Genomic DNA, 13,564 nt, shown 5'->3' on the forward strand with positions numbered 1-13,564 from the left:
TAAGAGAGGATTAAAAATTAGCAAATTTAGGGCCAAAGAAGTATGTTTTCAATCACAGCACAAAATTAGGAAGGATTTGTAAAACCGTGCAATTTATATGAATAAGTGTATGAATAATTGATAAAATCCACTCAATTCAATACAAAATAAACCGTAAAATAGTGGTTTATCAGACATCACCGCAAACTCGTAGTGCCCATAGCGCGTCCTAAATGCAGTTTTCAGAATATCATCCTTTTTTTACCTTAATCTGATGGTAACCGGATCTTAAATCAATTTTTGAAAACTCTCCAACTCTTTGCAACTGATCCATTAAGTCATCTATCCTCGGCAACAGATATTTGTTCTTCACAGCCACTTGGTTCATCTGTCGGTAATCCACACAGAGTTGCATTCCTCCATCTTTCTTCTTCACCAACAAAACTGGTGCTCCCCACGGAGATACACTCGGTCGAATAAACTTCTTGTTCAGAAGCTCTTCCAACTGAGTCTTTAATTTTGCCAGCTCTATGAGAGCCATTCGATATGGCACAATCGACACTGGTCCGGCTCCCGGCACCAAGTCAATCGTGAATTCAATTTCCCTTTGAGGCGGAAATTCGGGAATATCTTCAGGAAATACTTCAGGAAACTCCCCAACTACCGGAATTTAATCTAACTTCTGTTCATCACCTAGAATATTCGCAACCAAAAGTATATAACCCTGACATTCGTTCCCACTACAATTCACCAAAACAGAGTTCAGGTAATAACCCTCAGCTATCACTGCTCCTCATTTTCCTTCCGACATAAACCGAATCGATCGCTTAAAGTAGTCCAACAATACCCAGTTCTTTGAAAACCAATCAAACCCCAAAATCATTTTCAACCCAATCATTGGCAAGCAGATTAAATCACGAACAAATTTTCTATCCTCAACCTTGAAAAATACTTCCCTACTACCTGATTTAGTCACGGCCGTCTGATACAGGGTATGCACATGCAATCAAAAGCTAATTCTGACATTTTCAAACCTAGTTCCTCAACTTTATTAAATGCAATAAATGAATGCAAAACTCCAGTATCATAAAATTTAACCAATTTTATGGTTTATTTTGTATTGAATTGAGTGGATTTTATCAATTATTCATACACTTATTCATATAAATTGCATGGTTTTACATTTTCCTCCCTAATTTTGAGCTATGATTGAAAACATGCTTTTTTGGTCTTAAATTTGCTAATTTTAATCCTCTCTTATTACCATTCGATGCCGTGATATGTGTGCTAAGTATTTTCAGGTTTTCTAGGGCAGGAATGGCTTAAAGGATGAAAAAGGAAGCATGCAAAAGTGGAAGGAACACAAGAAATTGAAGTTTTGAGAATCTGGTAGCGACGCGCATGCATAGACGATGCGTACGCGTGACCGGCGTATTCGACAGATGACGCGCACGCGTGGCTGACGTGTACGCGTGACGAGCGTCACGTGCTGCAATTAACAGAAAATGCTGGGGCGATTTCTGGGCTACTTTTGGCCCAGTTTCAAGCCCGAAAGTGAAGATTAGAGGCTACAGAGTGGAGCTGGAAGGAGAATCAATCATTCACTTCTCATTCATTCACAATTTTAGGTTTTAGATGTAGGTTTCTAGAGAGAGGGGCTCTCTCCTCTCTCTAAGCTTTAGGGTTTTTGATTTTAGTTCTTCTCAAATTCAGATTTCTACCTTTCTTTAATTTAGTTTTCTCTTACTTTTATTTGTTCTAGCACTTTAGTTATCTACTTCCCTTATTGATTCCTTTATTTTGCTAATTTAGTTTATGAATTCATGTGTTACTCTCAATTTTCATTAATGCAATTTATGTTTCATGTTTCTTATTGTTCAATTGCTTTGTTATAGTTATTTCTTTGCTTTCGTTAGTCTTAGAATTTTCTATGTCTTGTTAATTTTCTATGTTTTATTTTGTGCCTCCCAAGTGTTTGATAAAATGCTTGGGTGAATTTTAATTTATATTTTTATCTTTTTGACTTGGATTGATTATTTAGAGACTCTTGAGTTATCAAAAGTCTTTTGTTAATTGGTGATTGAAGATTGCCAGTGATAAACCACTATTTTATGATATGTTTTGGACTGAATTGAGTGGGTTTTATCTACTATTCTCACACTTATTCATGTAAATTGCATGTTTTTAAGTTTCCTTCTTAATTTTGTGCTATGATTGAAAACTTGCTTCCTAGGTCTTAAAATTGTTAATTTTTAATTCTCTTTTATTACCATTCGATATCGTGATGTGTTTGTTAAGTGTTTTTCAGATTTACAGGGCATGAATGGCTTAAAGGATGAAGATGAAGCATGTTAAAGTGGAAGAAACACAAGAAACTAAAGAGTTGAGAAGCGAGGAGCGACGCGCACGCATGGCCGACACGTGCGCGTGACCAGGAGCATCGTTCAATGACGCGTACACATGACTGACATGTACGCGTGGAGAGATGCAGGCTCAACAACACGTACGAGTGGCTGACGCGTACACGTGACAGAACGTCACGTGCTGCACTTAACAAAACTCGCTGGGGGCGATTTCTGAGCTGATTTGGACCCAGATCCAAGCCCGAAAACACAGACTAGAGGTAGGGATGGAGCTGAGACTAGAGACTACACTTTCCACTTTAGTTTTTTATTAGTTTTGAGTTTTAGAGAGAAAAATACTACTTCTCCTAGGGTTTATGAGATTCTTAGATTTGCTTTTGAATTGGATCTAGAGAGAGCTGCTACTACCTTCAATTGGAGTCATTGTTCTTACAGTTTTCTTCTCTATTACTCTATTACTTTTGTTTTTCCATTTAATTGCTTGAATTCATGTTTGGATCTTGTTATTTTTGAAATTTATTAATGCATTGAATTATTTTTATGTTCAATTTTAGTACGTGTTTGATTATGCTTAATTATTGATAGTGTAAATTTAGATTTGATTAATTTCTTATAATTAATATATCTTTTATTTACTCCGATTATGTGTTTATGAAAATGGCATTCATGTTAATGGAGTAGATATTCCAACTTGGCTTAGGGGTTGATTAATTGGGATCCCTTGAGTTGTGATACTCAAGTATTATCTGTAATTGGGAATTGCTTGCTAACTCAACCCTCACCAACTCTAGTCATTTCCCACGAAACGACTAGGACTTGTGAGCTAGAGTTAGTGAAGCCACTTGACTTTCCTTCAATTGTTAGAGGATAACTAAGTGGAAGCAATGAACATTTACTATTCTACTTAGGAAAGACAACAAGGATAGAAACTCCAAAAGGACAATGATGGGTGGAAATCAGATTCCACACCAAAACTCACCGGCAAGTGTACCGGGTCGCATCAAGTAGTAAAACTCACTTAGAGTGAGGTCGATCCCACAGGGATTGATGGATCAAGCAACTTTAGTGGGTGATTAGTTTAGTCAAGCTAACATTGGTGAATTAAGTGAAATGTAACCAACAGAAAGGAAATTGCTAGGAATTTAAAAATGCAGAAAGTAAATTACAGTGAAAGTAAAGAGCAGAATGTAAATTAGATGAAGCTTAAATGACAAGGAAAGTAAAATTGTAGCATATCTCACTTGCAGGAAGTAAATTGACAGAACCTTGAAGAACAAGAAATATAAATTACATCAAGTGTAAATCAGCAGAATGTAGATTGGACAAAAGCTTAGAGAGCAAGAAAAGTAAATTGCAGCAAAATGTAAAGGGGGCTGGGTGCTGAAAAGTTAAATGAAAGCAGTAGATCAAAGCTTAGAGTAATTGCAGAGGAATTAAATTATGCAGGAAATGTAAATCAAGCTTAGTGTGAATGGAAAAGTGAAATTGCAGAAGAACAGAATTGCAGATTTGTAGCAAGCTCAATTGTAAAGTTGCAGAATGTAAATGTGCAGAAGAGTAAATCAAGCTCAAGAAGACTTCGATCAATTCTGAAATCTCAAAGAGAAATTAACAATTTCAATGAAATAGCAAAAACAGAAAGAAAGCCACGACATCAATTGCTTTCTCGATCAAAACAGAAAGGAAATTGCAGAGGAAGGAAATTGAAACAGAAAGGAAAGAAAACCCAGATCTGAATTTTAATTCTCAAGTTCAAAAAGGAAAATTTAAACAAAGAGCTCTTTATTCTAATCCTACTCCTATTGCTCTCTAGCAGAGCCAGCCTACACAATGAAATGAAATTGAAATTGAAAACAAATTACAAATGAAATTCCTAATCTAGCTTCTCTGTGTGCCTTTGAGTCATGTTAATGGGCTTTGCTTGCTTTGGATTTGAAGAAGAGTGAATCCGGATGGCTTTGGTTCAAGTGGCATGGGTTAGGGTGCATTTGGTTGAATTTTGGTTGGAGGCATGCTCCAGTGGAGCGCTCCGTTTGGTTTTGTGAGCATAACGCTCCCTATCCTTGGGCCAATTTTTGGTGCGCCTTGTTGCTTAGCAATGTCCCTAGTGCTCAATAAGTGAGCGCTACGCTTAAATTGTGAGCGCTACTCCTTGTTGCTTCAATGTTTTGTTGCACGCTGCCTTGGTTCCCCCTTCGAACCTTGGTATGAGCGTTTGCTCCCTTGGTTGAGTATTTTCTTGGGCCTTAAAGATTCCTATCACTTGTGCTTTAATTTCATGCCAAATATATATTTCTATATATCGTTGGAAAGCTCTGAATATCAGCTTTCCAACGCAACTAGAAGTGCATCAATTGGACATCTGTAGCTCAAGTTATAGCCCTTTGAAGAAGGCATGGTCATGTTGTCACAAGGCTTAAAGAAAAGCCCGAAAATGCTCACTTTATTGAGCGTAGCGCTCACTTAATTGAGCACCAGCCTTTGATGTGCCTTGCTTTCCTTGCGCGCGCCTTGCTTCCTTGGTTGAAGAGCACAAAAATGCTCACTCTAGTGAGCATAGTGCTCACTTCTTTGAGCGCTCCTTGTCTTGGCCTTTGTGCTCCTTGTCTTGGCCTTTGTTGAGCGCTCCCTTGGTTGAGTGCTCCTTTGGTTGAGCGCTCCCTTGGTTGAGCGCTGGCCTTGTGCTCCTTCATGGTTGAGCGCCACGCTTTATTTTTATGGGCGACGCTTTAAAAGCATGGCCTAAGATCCAAAGTATGCTCAATCTTCAAAGTGTGCCCAAAATTCTTCTTTTCTTCTTTTTAGCTCATTTTGTGCTTTTTTTGCTTCTTTTTCTTCTTATTTCCTACAAAGTTTATAAAATCAAAAGATCAAAGAAATATACATTTAAGCATAAAAGAATGCAATATTTAAGCACTAATTATCAATTTCTTGTACGAAAAAGCATAGAAAAATATGACATGATGACATGTCATTACAACACCAAACTTAAACCTTGCTTGTCCCCAAGCAAGAAAAAAATCATGCAATAAAGATTGACAATCCAAGGTAAGAAGAATAGCAACTCAATGTTCATGGTTGGCTAGTTTTTTTATGCATGCTACAATCACAAAAGAAATGTAAATGATTGATTCTTCTATCTAGCTCATTTTATGAAATCTTTTTATTATGTTTTTTCCTTGAAATAAGCTTTTGATTTTTTTATTAGCTTCTCCTTTTGGGTATTTTACCCCATGAGTTGATAACAAAGCTACGATTCTAAATGCTTTGTTTTCAAGTATTACCACTTGATACATAAGCACCACAAGCATTGATTTAGAGGACTTCATTAAGCTCATTTGTTTCTTTTCTTGACTCTTTAATCATTGATGCTCAGAACCTTGAGCTTTGAGGGAGTACTTTTGCACTTGAGCCTAACCTTGACTTTAAGTGTTTTGTTTTCAAGCTTTTTGCTTGATACATAAACACCACAAGTACTTAACAATTGAATTGTCTTTGGTACTCAGAGCCTTCAGCTTTCTCATTCTTCCCCTTTTTCTTTTCTTGCCTTAATTTGCAATTGCTTCTTCAAGGTTTTCATGATTTCCAAAGATTTCACAAAATGTTCTAGATGAAAACTTCAATTAAATAAAATCTAATGCAATTGAGCAACAATTAATCATACTAGCCTTCCAATACTTGTATGCACATGCTAAATTCTTCTTTAATAACCTTGTTTGTTTATGATCATGATACTTTATTGCTTTTGAATTCACAAAACTCAAGTTGGTAGTCATAATGTCATATCTACATGTTACAAATCAAGATTCAGGCTATGCTTATTCATAACACACATGTATACAGAGAAGATAAAAACACTCATGCAATTTACAGTGCTGGAAGTAATTAGGAGGAGAAAGGAGCGTTACCACCTTATGGTCTATCTTTCTTGTTGTTGTCCTTTTTCTCTTATTCTTCCTTTTCCCTCAGAATGCTTGCTCATCCTCAAGCAACAATTAGAACAATAGCTATGGGGCTAAGATAGATCATGAATGTCTTACACAATGAAATGTTAGCAGTACATGTGTTTTAAGCAAGCAAAGTTAAGGATAACAATCAAGGCACAAGAGACAGAGACATTGTGATTGCAAAAATAAGAGGGTGTGCATGATACATTGCATAAAGAATGAGTGGCACACCAAACTTAGTGTGACACTCTTACTTAGAATTGATGCAAGTATCCAATAAGAATTGGAAGCAAATTTTGTTGCATAGCAACACCAACTGAGAATGCAATCACATGTCCATTTATTTGAACTAAAACTAAATGAAACTGTTATATGTTAAGTGGTGCACAAAATTGTGATCATCAATGGTGCCAACAGCTTGGTACGCACAATTGTAATCTCAACTCCTTGTCACAACTATGCACAACTAACCAGCAAGTGCACTGGGTCGTCCAAGTAATAAACCTTACGTGAGTAAGGGTCGATCCCACGGAGATTGTCGGCTTGAAGCAAGCTATAGTCATCTTGTAAATCTCAGTTAGGTGGATTCAAATGGTTATGGAGAATTGATAATTAAAAGATGAATAAAACATAAAATAAAGATAGAGATATTTATGTAATTCATTGGTAGGAATTTCAGATAAGCGTATGAAGATGCTTTGTTCCTTCTGAACCTCTGATTTCCTATTGCCTTCTTCCAATCATTCATACTCCTTTCCATGGCAAGCTTTATGTTGGGCATCACCGTTGTCAATGGCTACTTCCCGTCCTCTCATTAAAAATGTTCCAAATGCGCTGTCACCGCACGGCTAATCATCTGTCGGTTCTCGATCATCTTGGAATAGGATCCATTGATCCTTTTGCGTCTGTCACTACGCCCAACACTAGCGAGTTTGAAGCTTGTCACAGTCATCCCTTCCCAGATCCTACTCGAAATACCACAAACAAGGTTTAGACTTTCCGGATCTCAGGAATGGCTGCCAATAATTCTAGCCTATACCACTAAGGTTCTAATCTTAGATTAGAAACCCAAGAGATACACATTCAAGCTTGTTTGCATGTAGAACGGAAGTGGTTGTCAGGCACGCGTTCATAGGTGAGAATGGTGATGAGTGTCACATAATCATCACATTCATCAAGTTCTTGAGTGCGAATGAATATCTTGGAGAAGAAATAGACTTGAGTTGAATAGAAAAATAATAGTACTTTGCATTAATTCATGAGGAACATCAGAGCTCCACACCTTAATTTATGGTGTGTAGAAACTCTACGTTGAAAATACATAAGAACAAAAGGTCTAGGAATGGCCGAATGGCCAGCCTCCCAAAGCGTGAACATACAAGTTCCAAGATGAAAAGTATGATCAAGTGTGTAAAATACAATAGCAAAAGGTCCTATTTGTAGAAAACTAGTAACATAGGGTTTACAAAAATGAGTAAATGATGCAGAATCCACTTCCGGGCCCACTTGGTGTGTGCTTGGGCTGAGCATTGAAACTTTCACGTGTAGAGACTTTTCTTCGAGTTAAACGCCAGCTTTTGTGCCAGTTTGGGCGTTTAACTCCAGCTTTTATGCCAGTTCTGGCGTTTTGATGCCAGAATTTCTATGCTGACTTGAAACGCCAGTTTGGGCCATCAAATATTAGGCAAAGTATGGACTATTATATATTGCTGGAAAGCCCAGGATGTCTACTTTCCAAATCAATTAAGAGCGCGCCAATTGGGCTTCTGTAACTCCAGAAAATCCACTTCGAGTGCAGAGAGGTCAGAATCTAACAGCATCTGCAGTCCTTTTTCAGCCTCTGAATCAGATTTTTGCTCAGGTCCCTCAATTTCAGCCAGAAAATACCTGAAATCACAGAAAAACACACAAACTCATAGTAAAGTCCAGATATGTGATTTTTATTTAAAAACTACTAAAAATATAATAAAAACTAACTAAAACATACTAAAAGCATACTAAAAATAATGCCAAAAAGCGTATAAATTATCCGCTCATCACAACACCAAACTTAAATTGTTGCTTGTCCCCAAGCAACTGAAAATAAAATAGGATAAAAAGAATAGAATATACAATGAATTCCAAAAACATCTATGAAGATCAGTCTTAATTAGATGAGCGGGGCTATTAGCTTTTTGCTTCTGAACATTTTTGGCATCTCTCTTTATCCCTTGAAGTTCAGAATGATTGGCATCTATAGGAACTCAGAATTCAGATAGTGTTATTGATTCTCCTAGTTCAGTATGTTGATTCTTAAACACAGCTACTTTATGAGTCTTGGCCGTGACCCTAAGCATTTTGTTTTCCAGTATTACCACCGGATACACAAATGCCACAGACACGTAACTGGGTGAACCTTTTCAGATTGTGACTCAGCTTTGCTAGAGTCCCCAATTAGAGGTGTCCAGAGCTCTTAAGCACACTCTTTTTACTTTGGACCACGACTTTAACCGATCAGTCTCAAGTTTTCACTTGACACCTTCACGCCACAAGCACATGGTTAGGGAAAGCTTGGTTTAGCCGCTTAGGCCAGGATTTTATTCCTGTGGGCCCTCCTATCCACTGATGCTCAAAGCCTTGGATCCTTTTTATTTTACCCTTGTCTTTTGGTTTAAAGGGTTATTGGCTTTTTCTGCTTACTTTTTCTTTCTCTTTTTTTTTGCATCCCTTTTTTTTTCGCATATAAATTTTTCTCTGCAAGCTTTTCACTGCTTTTTCTTGCTTCAAGAATCATTTTTATGATTTTTTAGATCATCAACTAGCATTTCTCCTTTTTCCTCATTCTTTCAAGAGCCAACAATTTTAACATTCATGAACAACAAATTCAAAAATATGTACTGTTCAAGCATTCATTCAGAAAGGCAAAAAGTATTGCCACCACATCAAAACAATTAATCTGTTTTAAAATTCGAAATTCATGTACTTCTTTTTTTCTTCAATTAAAAACATTTTTCATTTAAGAAAGGTGATGGATTCATATTCATAGCTTTAAGGCATAGACACTAAGACACTAGTGATCATGTAATAAGACACAAACATAAATAAACATAAAGCATAAAAATTCGAAAAACAGAAAATAAAGAACAAGGGAATTAAAGAACAGGTCCACCTTAGTGATGGCGGCTTGTTCTTCCTCTTGAAGATCTTATGGAGTGTTTGAGCTCCTCAATGTCTCTTCCTTGCCTTTGTTGCTCCTCTCTCATGATTCTTTGGTCTTCTCTAATTTCATGGAGGAGGATAGAATGTTCTTGGTACTCCACCCTTAGTTGTCCCATATTGGAACTTAATTCTCCTAGGGAGGTGTTAATTTACTCCCAATAGTTTTGTGGAGGAAAATGCATCCCTTGAGGCATCTCTGAGATTTCCTGATGAGAAATTTCCTCATGCTCTTGTTGAGGTCCATGAGTAGGCTCTCTTGTTTGCTCCATCCTTTTCTTAGTAATGGGCTTGTCCTCATTAATGAGGATGTCTTCCTCTGTGTCAATTCCAGCTGAATTGCAGAGATGACAAATGAGATGGGGGAAAGCTAACCTTGCCAAAGTAGAAGACTTGTCCGCCACTTTGTAGAGTTCTAGGGATATAACCTCATGAACTTCTACTTCCTCTCCAATCATGATGCTATGGATCATGATAACCCGGTCTATAGTAACTTCAGACCGGTTGCTAGTGGGAATGATTGAGCATTGGATGAACTCCAACCATCCCCTAGCCACGGGCTTGAGGTCATGCCTTCTTAGTTGAACCAGCTTCCCTCTTGAATCTCTCTTCCATTGAGCGCCCTCTTCACAAATGTCTATGAGGACTTGGTCCAACCTTTGATCAAAGTTGACCCTTCTAGTGTAGGGATGTGCATCTCCTTGCATCATTGGCAAGTTGAATGCCAACCTTACATTTTCCAGACTGAAATCTAAGTATTTCCCCCGAACAATTGTAAGCCGATTCTTTGGATCCGGGTTCACACTTTGATCATGGTTCTTGGTGATCAATGCATTGGCATAAAACTCTTGAACCATTAAGATTCCGACTTGTTGAATGGGGATGGTGAGAACTTCCCAACCTCTTCTTCGAATCTCATGTCAGATCTCCGGATATTCACCCTTTTTGAGCTTGAAAGGACCTCGGGGATCACTTTCTTCTTGGCCACAACTTCATAGAAGTGGTCTTGATGCACCCTTAAGATGAATCTCTCCATCTCTCATAACTCAGAGGTGGAAGCTTTTGCCTTCCCTTTCCTCTTTCTAGAGGTTTCGCCGGCCTTTGGTGCCATAAATGGTTATGAAAAAAAAACGGTTTAGCTTTTACTACACCAAACTTAGAAGGTTTGCTCGTCCTCGAGCAAAAAAGAAGAAAGAAGAGAGTAGAGGAAGAAGAAATAGAGGAGATGGAGGGGGGTGGTGTTTTGGCCAAGGGGGTGAAGTGGTGTTTAAGATGTGTGAAAATGAAGGAGTAAAGATGGGTTTATATAGGAGTGGAGAGGGTAAGGTTCGGCCATGTATGGGTGGGTTTGGGAGGGAAAGTGGTTTGAATTTGAATAGTGAGGTAGGTGGGATTTTTGGGGAAGAGGTATTGAGTTGATTGGTGAAGGGTATTTGGGGAAAAGTATTATGAAAAAGTGTGAAGAGGAGAGAGAGTGAGTTGAGGTTGGTGGAGATCCTGTGGGGTCCACAGATCCTGAGGTGTCAAGGATTTCTCATCCCTGCACCAATTAGGCGGGCAAAATGCCTTCTGCTGCCAATCCTGGCGTTAAACGCCAGGTTGCTGCCCATTTCTGGTCTTTAACGCCAGCTTCTTGCCCTTTTCTAGCGTTAAACGCCAATCTGGTGCCCTTACTGGCGTTTAAACGCCAGTAGGCCTCTCCTCCAGGGTGTGCTATTTTTTATTCTATTTTTTAGTTTGTTTTTACTTTTTCAATTATTTTTGTGACTTCACATGATCATCAACCTACAGAAAACATAAAATAACAATGGAAAATAGAAATTTAACATAGATAAGTAAAATTGGGTTGCCTCCCAACAAGTGCTTCTTTAATGTCAGTAGCTTGACAGTGGGCTCTCATGAAGCCTCACAGATACTCAGAGCATGATGATGGCCCCTCAACACCAAACTTAGAGTTTAGTTGTGGCCTCCCAACACCAAACTTAGAGTTTGAATGTGGGGATTTTGTTTGACTCTGTATTGAGAGAAGCTTTTCATGCTTCTTCTCCATGGTTATAGAGGGAGATCCTTGAGCTTTAAAGACAAGGGAGTCTTCATTCACTTGAAGGACCAATTCTCCTCTGTCAACATCAATCACAACTCTTGCTGTGGTTAGGAAGGGTCTGCCAAGGATGATGGATTCATCCATACACTTTCCAGTGTCTAGGATTATGAAATCAGCAGGGATGTAGTGGCCTTCAACCTTTACCAAGATATCCTCTACAAGTCCATAAGCCTGTTTTCTTGAATTGTCTGCCATTTCTAGTGAGATTCTTGCAGCTTGTACCTCAAGGATTCCTAGCTTCTCCATTACAGAGAGAGGCATGAGGTTTATGCTTGACCCTAGGTCACACAGAGCCTTCTCAAAGGTCATGGTGCCTATGGTACAAGGTATTGAGAACTTTCCAGGATCTTGTCTCTTCAGAGGTAATTTCTGCCTAGTCAAGTCATCCAATTCTTTGAGGAGCAAGGGGGGGTTCATCCTCCCAAGTCTCATTACCAAATAGCTTGGCATTTAGCTTCATGATTGCTCCAAGGTACTTAGCAACTTGTTCTTCAGTAACATCTTCATCCTCTTCAGAGGAAGAATACTCATCAGAGCTCATGAATGACAAAAGTAAATTCAATGGAATCTCTATGGTCTCAGTGTGAGCCTCAGATTCCCATGGTTCCTCATTAGGGAACTCCTTGGAGGCCAGTGGACGTCCATTGAGGTCTTCCTCAGTGGAAATCACTGCCTCTTCCTCCTCTCCAGGTTCGGCCGTGTGGGTTATGTTGATGGCCTTGCACTCTCCTTGTGGATTCTCTTCTGTATTGCTTGGAAGAGTACTAAGAGGGAGCTTAGTAACTTTCTTACTCAGCTGACCCACTTGTGCCTCCAAATTTCTAATGGAGGACCTTGTTTCAGTCATGAAACTTTGAGTGATTTTAATTAAATCAGAGACTACAGTTGCTAATTCAGAGTGGTTCTACTTGGAATTCTCTGTTTGTTGCTGAGAAGATGATGGAAAAGGTTTGCCATTACTAAACCTATTTCTTCCACCATTATTATTGTTGAAGCCTTGTTGAGGCCTTTGTTGATCCTTCCATGAGAGGTTTGGATGATTTCTCCATGAAGGATTATAGGTGTTTCCATAGGATTCTCCCATGCAATTCACCTCTTCCATTGCTGGGTTCTCAGGATCATAAGCTTCTTCTTCAGATGAAGCTTCTTTGGTACTGACTGTTGCTGCTTGCATTCCAGACAGACTCTGAGAAATCATATTGACTTGCTAAGTCAATATTTTGTTCTGAGCCAATATGGCATTCAGAGTATCAATCTCAAGAACTCCTTTCTTCTGACTTGTCCCATTATTCACAGGATTCCTTTTAGAGGTGTACATAAATTGGTTATTTGCAACCATTTCAATGAGTTCCTGAGCTTCTGCAGGCGTCTTCTTCAGATTAAGAGATACTCCAGCAGAGCTATCCAATGACATCTTGGACAGTTCAGACAGACCATCATAGAAGATACCTATGATGCTCCATTCTGAAAGCATGTCAGAAGGACACCTTCTGATCAATTGCTTGTATCTTTCCCAAGCTTCATAGAGGGATTCACCTTCCTTCTGTCTGAAGGTTTGGACTTCCACTCTAAGCTTGCTCAATTTTTGAGGTGGAAAGAACTTTGCCAAGAAGGCATTGACTAGCTTTTCCCAAGAGTTCAGGCTTTCTTTAGTTTGTGAATCCAACCATGTTCTAGCTCTGTCTCTTACAGCAAAGGGAAAGAGCATAAGCTTATAGACCTCGGGATCAACCCCATTGGTCTTGACAGTGTCACAGATTTGCAAGAATTCAGCTAAGAACTGATGAGGATCTTCCAATGGAAGTCCATGAAACTTGCAATTATGTTGCATTAGAGAAACTAATTGAGGTTTAAGCTCAAAGTTGTTTGCTCCAATGGCAGGGATTGAGATACTTCTCCCATAGAAGTCGAGAGTAGGTGCAGTAAAGTCACTAAGCACCTTCCTTGCATTGTTGGCATTGTTGTTGTTTTCGGCT

The 13,564-nt window shown here is 38.7% G+C and overlaps 1 non-coding gene across 1 annotated transcript; it reads left to right on the plus strand.

Annotated features, from left to right (window-relative positions):
* The first annotated feature begins 13,056 nt into the window (after nucleotides 1–13,056).
* LOC112725123 (small nucleolar RNA R71) lies at nucleotides 13,057–13,164 on the plus strand. The gene has a single exon (XR_003164250.1). It is a non-coding gene; the product is annotated as a small nucleolar RNA R71 (small nucleolar RNA).
* The last annotated feature ends 400 nt before the right edge of the window (nucleotides 13,165–13,564 follow it).

Source organism: Arachis hypogaea, chromosome 11 (assembly GCF_003086295.3).
Source record: "Arachis hypogaea cultivar Tifrunner chromosome 11, arahy.Tifrunner.gnm2.J5K5, whole genome shotgun sequence".
NCBI lineage: Eukaryota > Viridiplantae > Streptophyta > Magnoliopsida > Fabales > Fabaceae > Arachis > Arachis hypogaea.